This window comes from Chiroxiphia lanceolata, chromosome 5 (assembly GCF_009829145.1).
Source record: "Chiroxiphia lanceolata isolate bChiLan1 chromosome 5, bChiLan1.pri, whole genome shotgun sequence".
Lineage (NCBI taxonomy): Eukaryota > Metazoa > Chordata > Aves > Passeriformes > Pipridae > Chiroxiphia > Chiroxiphia lanceolata.
This window is the reverse complement of record NC_045641.1, coordinates 66448112-66457659: the sequence shown is the minus strand read 5'-3', so window position 1 is coordinate 66457659 and position 9548 is coordinate 66448112. Positions and strand designations below refer to the sequence as shown.

At 37.8% G+C, this 9548-nt stretch overlaps 2 long non-coding RNA genes across 2 annotated transcripts; one reads left to right on the top strand and one right to left on the bottom strand.

Moving 5' to 3' along the window:
* Positions 1–471: 471 nt before the first annotated feature.
* On the bottom strand, positions 472–1747 carry LOC116787531. The gene is made up of 2 exons (XR_004357321.1): positions 1704–1747; positions 472–695 (listed from the first exon to the last, which is right to left on the bottom strand). It is a non-coding gene; the product is annotated as an uncharacterized LOC116787531 (long non-coding RNA).
* Positions 1748–3398: 1651 nt separating this feature from the next.
* On the top strand, positions 3399–9241 carry LOC116787740. The gene is made up of 3 exons (XR_004357428.1): positions 3399–3499; positions 5713–5796; positions 9156–9241. It is a non-coding gene; the product is annotated as an uncharacterized LOC116787740 (long non-coding RNA).
* Positions 9242–9548: the final 307 nt, after the last annotated feature.

Below are 9548 nucleotides of genomic sequence, written 5' to 3'. Positions count from 1 at the left end.
TTACTTATACATGTGTGACCCTTAGATCATGTCATTTATTCAGGTGACATGGAGTCAATCACAGCTAAGAGTAGATTGCTTCGGTTTTGCTTGCAAGTTCTGCATCCCTAAAAACTTTTTTACATTTTGAAGACTTGTTAAAGTCATAGTGAAACAAGAGATGTTTAGGAACTGAGAGACACATTAGTATTTACTTTCACTAAAGGGGATCAGCTACAAATGACTAATGTGAAAAAAGTATCTTTAAAAAGGGGTGAAAACAGTATAACAGACCTAATTCCTCTTGAGTCTAACTTCTGTCCTCACTTAGTCTTTCATTTTTGAGATGAAACACTACTCATTTTTCCCATAGTTTTCAGAGAAGGTTACAAGTTAAAGTAATACACTTGCCTAAGAATCTTATTGAACCAGGACTGCATATGATGTATTGCAAGTCATGAATCATTTGAAGCATAAACCAGAAAAAAATTCTTTTTCTTCAGTCTTTTTCCTACTGCCCATGATGTATTCCCTGCAGCTCTTCCTTAATTAGGAAGTTAAGACCAGTAATTCGTCTCCAGTTGTTTCCTCCAAACAACAGCAGCAGTAGGGACATTAGCATAGACTGAGCTCCAGACACTTTACCATGTCCTCTAACCCTGCTCAGTAGGTTCACATCAGTCCAAAAAAAAAGCTATGGCTCTTGGCATCTTTTCCTAGAACAGAAAACACAGATACAAGAAGTCTACAACCTTATGCTGATTTCTGAAGGTGCTACATGCCCTTGATATGTTAAATGTGGTCCAGCTGCCGCTCTTTCTCTCTCTCTCTTTCTCTCTTTCTCTTTCTTTCTCTCTCTCTCTCTCTCTCTCTTTCTCTCTCTCTTTCTCTTTCTCTCTCTCTCTCTTTCTCTCTCTCTCTTCTCTTTCTCTCTCTCTCTTTCTCTTCTCTCTCTCTCTCTCTCTTTCTCTCTCTTTCTCTCTCTCTTTTTCTCTTTCTCTTTCTCTCTCTCTTTCTTTCTCTCTCTCTCTTTCTCCCTCTCTCTCTCTTTCTTTCTCTCTCTCTCTCTTTCCTTGGGTGAATTCCCCATAGCACATATTTGAGGCAGCTCCAATCAGATCCAAATCCAGATTCCTGTTTTGATTTTAACCATTTTTAGTCAGAGGAGAGACTGCAAGCTTTGTGCCACATTTAACCAGAAACTCCAGGCATGTGATAAACACAGAGAGAAGTTTGCTACAACAGAGGCCTACAGCTAATGTTCATGGACAAGTTTCTAACAAAAGGATGATAGGTCTAGGCTGCTGACTCAGCCTTCTCTATCTGGGTAGGGATGCTGTCACTAGAGTAAAGATAACTGAGAAGGTTACAAGGGGCCACAGAGGCCCCTGTGATCTGCAGGAGCCAGAGCGCCCACAGAGACTCGTTCACTTCTACTGCATCTCAAAGTGGGAGGAAGAAAGGACCTTGGCGAGTGTTCGTTCAGACAAGGAAACCTTTTATGGGGGTCTCTATAATGCTTCATTTTGAATGACTGTGTGGTAACTAGAGCTGGATGACTGTATAATAAGGCTCTCCAGCTCTCTGACAGAAACTTTCATAGAGGAAAAAGTTGCCGATGAAAGCGAAGGGGATTTCATGTGCGTGTTTCTTGTGCGGCTTGAGTTTTCATCTGGATTTCAGTGCCTGTAAAATGAGGGACAACAGGGGAGAAGGCCACAAACCTTAACTCCCTGTGCTCTCTTCCTGAAAGGGAAGGAAGTGCATCAAAGGGAATGAGAGTGACAGACTCTCTAACTGAAAGGCATTCTATATTCTTGCTTTAGGTCACAGTCATGGTTTGCATCACAGAGCAAAGTCTGTCTAATTTAACATTTATGAACTCCTCGTTTCCAGGGTGCAGTCTTAAGTGGGCTAGGAAACTTAGGGTGATAGTGCAGAGTTGCAGTCATGTTTTTTTATTTGGTTTTTACTTTTGGCAATTTTAAAACTTTCCATTTGTGCCCAGGTGTTAGATGTCTATTACTGATCCCTTCCCTGCAACTGCGTAACCTCTCTTCTCCTCTGTTCATCAGGCTGAAAAAGTAGAAGCCCTATCACGTCAACAAGTTTATACCAACACTTTTACATACATTCTTCCTTTGTTCATAAAATATACTAAAAAATTACAATATACAAGTGAATGTGCAGAAACCATCAATGAAGTGTGCATAAATTGCTCCCACCAAATAGACAGGAGAACCTTGCCTATCTGATGCTTCTGCATTCATGTTAAATTCACTTTTGCATATGGCTCAATTAATGAGAAGGTGAAAAAAGAAACTCATGTAAAATAGTTATTATAATAGGTTGGGAACAACATGGTGCAGAACTGTAATTACTGTATTTGTAATTCTAAGAAAAATTATAAGGTATTTTTTCCCCAAGATTTTAATAATTTTACAAATGTTGAAAGGTGTTTTGAAACAGCTTTCAAGCTGTTTCATCTTCTTGCTAATTTGATATTTTAAGTGCTCAGTATGCAATTTTATGTATATATATATATATATATATGCACACACATGTGTGCCCATACTGTAATCACGTGATCTCAGTTAGGGGAGCAAATGGGCTCACCTGAGTAAGTGCTCACATTTGTAATGCATTTGCAAACTGGTGTTCTGTGAACATGTTGAACTGGTGTTCCGTTGCTGTGCCCCAGTACCAGGCTTCAGCAATAAGCTGTCTTCTTTGAAATGCAAAGTATCTTTTTTGCCTTGTACATCAACAAAACAGGAAGATCAAATACACAAATCTGTTTTTAATCAGCTGACAGGATGGTTTGAAGGATAGAATCGATATTGATAGGAAAAAAAATACAGTAAACCTCATGTCTTCAGATAAGTTGTTGGGATGCACCTTGGGTAGATTCTGCTAATTTTGATTCTGCCTAGTAGAATCACCCATTAGTATCCATACTAGCTACTGGACTGGCTAAAAGATGATGTTGAAATTCCCAATTCTCTATTCTTCACAAAAAGGAAAAAAAGAAAAGAAAAAAAAGAATAAGAAAAAAAAAAGAATAAAAAAAAAATCAGATGTCCAGCATAAAGAAATCAGAGATTTATATAAGCAAAGAATAAATTAGAGATTACTTTGAAAAATATGAACTTTTCCTATTATTTCTGGGTGTGCTGAAATAATCTAGAACAGGTGGATAGGAAAATGAGAGAATGATTGGAACCCTAGAATACAGGAAATGGGCAAATGTAGTATCTGATTTTTAAAGAGCGGAGAATTGCAGATAAAGAAATTCTAGGCCAAATAGATAAGGAGCAATACTCAACCTACCTGTAAGCAAAGGATTTAAAAGTGATAAGTAACAACTGACAGATACATCAGACTGAGCTGTCAAAGCAATCACCTTTCCTTCAATGCCAGAGTAACAGGATTCATGGAATGAAGTAGTTGTGAGTCACCATCTGATTCCGACATGATTTGAAAGATGTTACCATAAATAAACCAAGAAAATGCAGAATGGGTAAGTATTGTAAGCACATCGAGTTAGAAAACTGAATTTTAAAAAAGAACAATTCTAAATGGGTTTCTGTTAAACTGGAGCAATGCAGAAAAGGAGGAGTCGTACTTTGACCTGTCCTGAGTTTTGTATTATTCCTCATTTTTACCAATGAAGGGTGGAATTGAGCATGCATAACAATTTTTGTGGATTATAGTCTCAAGCACCCTGGAGGACAGGATTAGAATTCAAAACAGTCTTAGTAAATTAGAATCTTAGTGTGGATAAACAAGAGATGGTTTAACAAGGCCCAGGCCAAGGTCCTATGCTTATTTTTATCTTTGTGACCGAACTCATGACTTCTGCACAAATATAAGGCAAGGGAGGGCCACCTACACAGGAGATTTGCCTGAAATTATTTTGAGGTTGTAAGGGAAAATAATCTGTACATAAACCAATAATTTTTACCACTAGTACTAGCACATGTAAAAAGAAGTGTCACATTAAATCACGGCAAGTAGTCTTCTCAATCTTCTGGTAAAGCCCTCAACTCTGAACTCCTGTTCGAGTTACTACATTTAAAGAGAGATGTGAAGAAAGCAGAGGCAGTCCACAGGAAAGTGACAAAGATGATCAAAGACCGATACAAAAATGTCTTACAAGCAAAATTTGAGAGGTCTGGGCTTGTTTTGTCTGAAGATCAGAAAACTGAGGAGAGACGTAAAAACAGTTTTCAAATTAGTTGATTCCTGTGAAATGAGTGGCAGTGAGTGAACTTCTATGTACAGTGAAAGTAGAAGGGGGAGGATGGTGGGGGATGTTACATGGAATATCAGAATCTCCTTCTGTCTATGATTTTCAATCTCCTCTCAGAAGAAGGAAATAATTTTATCCCCCTTCTTACATCAGTCCTTTCTAAATTAAAATTATTCTGCAAGTTTAAATCCTGGAGCCTAAATCAGTATTTAGATGAATGTTAAATGTAAAACTTTTCTAAAGTTTTACAGCCTGGATTAGATTTAAGCATATGACTAAATTTAAGCCATTCAGATACTTTAACTACTCAACTGATTGAAGTTGGGTGCTGGCTGTTACATGTATCTGAACTTAATCTGAGTTAATATATGTGCATTTTGCCAATTTAGTTCCTTTATTACTTTGAAATTTATACATATTTAGATAGAAAACTGAGCTGATGAACTTAGGTCTCAAACTTCTGAACATATACGTTGTAGACCTTCATTTTTTCTCCTCTTTCCCTTGCCAGCTGGGGGTCTATACATCAAGAATTTGTGTTCTGACCTTATAGTTTGAAAGGTATTGAGTGCTTTAGCCTCCAGTATTGAAATCATTGGATGTCTGTTGCTGACTCAGATGGAAGCAAGGTTAAGCCTGTAAATAGTAACATTATTGAAAATCACTTTTTTAACTGCAATTTCCTGACTAACACCAAGGCTCATTTTATCAAACCTCTCCCTTAAAATCGCATGTGAGGGCTTGTACACCTGCACAACTATTAACACCATGCTGGAGAAACAGTCAGCTTTGTTTGCCCACGTTTTTGGGAGGACACTTCTGAACATGTAGCTATTAAAATAGTAATTTCTCTGTTGGTCTGCAGTCCGGGAAGGGACTGCAGCCCAGACCTTCATTTACACTGAACACCTGTGGGGGCCCACAGTCACCAGGTTTTCTGTAGAAACCCATGCAAATATGTCACTGCTGTTAATTCATTCCACCTTCACTGAGAAGAATGAACTGGTGCAAAAGAATCACTGCAACAGGAAATGTGTGGAATTTCTGCCCCTGTAGAACTACAGGCAGGTTGATGGCCAAAAAGTGGCATCTAATTTTTGAGCACAAGGAGCTAAACTGCTCCAGGTGGGTGTGTGAGGTAGTAGTTAGCTGAACAAATCCCTTTTACCTATCAAACCCATAGAGAACTGAGTAGAAAATTCTCAGAAGCCACTATTATAGTTAACACTTCTAATGGATAATTTTTTTAATCTTTAACTTTTTAAAATTTACTACTAGATTGCAACATATCCTAAATTACAACAGCATGCTAAAATTTCATTCTCTACCTCGAGATAAAAGATAATTTTTCCATCTAAAAAAAAAAATCTGTAAAAAAGTTATAATGTTGCCTGCTAAATTATTTGTTTTCATTTCATTTTTATTTTAGTATCTTTCTAATGGTAATTCAAAATATTTTGGTTCTTTTTTATTTTTTCCAGCTGAGGATTATTTTTTAAGCAAAAGCACACTGTGATGCTGTCACACTAATATAGCATGAAACCTGTCTATGGCATAAAAACAGAGTATGTATAAATCAAGTAGTAGGAATTGTTGCCTTTTGCCATTTAGGCAAAATCAACCTTGCTGGTGCAAACAAATACAGCAAAGAAAAATGAAGGTCAGGTGCTCACCTGATATGAATCAGCTTTGTTTCAGTTATTTCAAAACACTGGAGTTTGCACCTTCTGAGGTCTGTGGCATACTGTCAGTAACAATTATGGGAAATTACTTTTAAGAAGCTCTGTGTTATACAAAGACTCATGTTATACACATACAACCACTTGAAACAGACCCACCAAATTGGAAAAATCTCCACCAGACTCCGTGGCTGTCACTGTAAATTTTGCAGTGTTAAGGTTCAGGTAGAAACCTGGTTCTTGGGTTCCACCTGCCTGCAGTTGCCCAGCCAAAACTACTACTTTGAAGTATTAAAATCACCTTTGGGAGCAGTTGATTCTGTAGGAAACATTTTGATGGCAAGTTGTGGAGGATTGAAGGTTGAAATGGACACCTCGATACCTGGACAATTTTGCCGAGGGGGAAAATGATGTCTGATGATTTACAACGAGTTTACCAGTTCTTCCTCTCCTCACCACTGTCTCTCACAGCCATGCCTTTCACAGGCTGAGTTTACACACTGACTTGCAAACAGAAATGGATAACATAGATTAGTTATATTAAGGGGTTTTGAAGAAATTACTTGCAAACAGATCTGCCCTACTTTTATTTTAGTCTACTCATTATTATGCTGAATTTTCCTCACTGCAGCAGGTGATTCTGATGGGAAAGATAAGTTTTATTTTTGGTTTTATGTTCATTTTTTCTCTTCTAAAAAATTCCTGTTAATTGAACCTTTTTCTGCTTTACCTGATCCAGTAAAACAGCTTAAGTCTGGTACTGAACATCAGTAAATTCAAAAGCTATTATGAATAACTAGTGGTAGTATTGCACAGTGGTTTTCCCAAGGTATTCCATAATAGAAACAAACACGCTCTTGCAGTACAATATTAAGACATACAGCATTTCAGCACTTTCTGTGCTTCCAACAATTAAATTACAGTCTACCCTGTGCTGGGCTACAGGAGGAGGAGCACAGTTCTGTTCCCATACGACTCTGTGGAGTATTAAACCTAGTTATTTTATTAACTAAAGGCTCTCTTGGGAAAGCCAACTAAAATTATCACATTCTCTCACACACATAATGTAATTAAGGTCCCTATACAAAAAGGTACTTAAGCACATGCTTTACTTTAAGCACAAAGGTAGATGACTTGATTCAATCAGGATTACTGCTGGGTTTACAATTAAGTGTGTGTTTAAGTGCTTTGCACCAAGATTCCTATCACCAGAATAGCTAGGGAGATACCAGGAGATGTGTTTTTTCTGTTTATTCAGAATTTAAATGGATGATCTACAATGCTTTTGCCTCTCAAGTTAGTTTTGATGCCTACTCAGATATTTCTTCACAGCAAAACCTGCAGGATCTCTGAGGTTCTCAATCTCATTTAAAAAAAAAAAAAAGGTCTCATCTCAATTAAAAAAAAAAGTAGATAGTTTTGATTTTCTGTGGGCACCATATCCTTATTTCCTTACTATAGGCCTTTGGTTGGGATTTCATTGGTTGCAAAGTCATTTAAATGATATGTAGTCATGGATTTTCTTAAATGACTGTGCTAAATGAACAGTCCTGAAAAAGTGTGGGAATAATTGCTTTGGGAATCAACTCCTCAGTACATTTTTTTTTTTTTTGCATGAGCGTTTTATGGTCAGCACAAGGTAAGTCTCAGCCATCAACTCACTGTTGCCACAATTTTAGATCACTGAGCTATGAGACTGAAGTGGGACTATTCCCCAATGTGATTCTGTGCCCACATGCAGTGGTGTAGTGTTCCTACTCCAAAATTCAGCCATGTCCTAGAAATAGGACAGAAAATCTCACGTCAGGACTAAAGAAAATAAAAGGAGTTGAGTAGCTGCTCCAAGTTACCTGTCACAGACTTGAACTGCCCTATTGCAAGGAAAAAACAACAAATCCTGTCATTCTGGCATCCTCAACCCTGTTTTTATCCTTGTGTGAGAGTGTACAAGAACTCACACCTATGCTCTCCTACAATGTACACATAGACCCAGATGCTCCAAACTTGTGAACTGTTGGCAACTGTGTCAGGACTGGCATTTCTTTGGTAGGATTGCTTTAACAAATTTAGAAAGATTGAGTAACTCATGATATTAAGATCTTTAGCAAGTATCTTTAATTTTTATTTTTTAAAAATGTTCATGGTACACCTGCTGAGATAAGTCAGAAGAGGACAGGAAGGCCAACACACTGTGGCTGCTCCATGCTAAATAGGAAAGCTCTGGAGATTGATTTAACATTACCTAGATTTTTTTTATATATTTTATATTTATATTTCTTTATGCTATTTATATTCTACTGTCAAATGCCATGAAATACCTGTGACACAGGCAACAGCCCCTTCCTGAATACAGCTGTAAGTGTCCAAGGTGTCATGGAAGTCTTACCATTCTCTGGTCATTCTCTGCTCTTCTGGGTACCAGAAATTTGCATCCACTCAAATCTCCTGATGATGATGATGAGCCAGGGATGCTGCTGATCATGTTTCACTATCCCTTTAGACAAATCTTTGTTTGGGTTGTCAGAATCCTATCATTCCTGAGCACTAATTTCACATAGAAAATGTTGAACAACCAACCACGTGTGTTTTCTTTTGTGCCTTCCCATCCACCTGCGCCTTCTCCCTTTACTCTTCCTTTCAGTCCTAAATGCATTTTTTTCCTCTCCTGGCTGTCAAATGTGTCTTATACTTCAACTGAAGGAGAAAATCTCTTAAGCCACGATGCCACATGTTCAATGCAATCAAAAGGAGTTTGGCTTGTGTTAATCTAGGTGTGCTATATTGTATGCACCTGGGGAGAGTGTGTGGATGTGCCATATTGAGAAACCATACATTACTTATCTCTGAGCTGTAGGACAGAGAAATAAACAGCCATATGGTAAATGAGCTTCGTTTTTTATTACTCGGTTTTATTTGTTTCAAAATAACGCAGTGCCACAAATCCAGAATATTAACAATGCTCCATCTGGAAAGGGAGAGGTTAGAGAGGTTTTGCTGCTTTGCCATTCCAGCATGTTTGCTTTCTTGATAAACTTCAGTTGCTCTCCCTGCCCCCCTGCCTTGCACCTCAGGGATCTACCATAGCCAGGGAGGTCAGTGAGAGCAGAACATCTTTCTTTTGTCTTAGCTGGGCTCATTAAATACTCAGATGCACAATGCATTATGTCAGATATGAAATAAAGGGAATCAAGTTAAGCTATAGTTTGACAATGCCTTTACTCCGTGATTTCTCTTCCTTTTAAAAGTCAAGGAAGTCATCTGACACTCTCTGGCTGAAGGAGCTGTTGGGGAAAGTCAGTGACCAGCTTTGTTGTTCCAAAATAAAATGGAGGTAATTCATACTACTATGAATAAAAAGCAATGATTGTTATGGTATGCAATGATCATTTGTCATTATTCCTGTATTGAAATGCACAGCTATATAACCAGTCCTCCAAGGAACCTGTATGTATAATTTAACGAGTTCTGAGCTACCATTCACTTTACTACTCTTTCTTTCCATGTCAGAATAGCTTTTTGCCATCTAAATCACTTAAAATAAACTATTCTTGGCCTACATTTGTAACCATTATTACCTCTTAGGGGTGCAAAGTCACAGTGTTCATAACCACACCGTGATGTTCTGATGCACAGCTTGT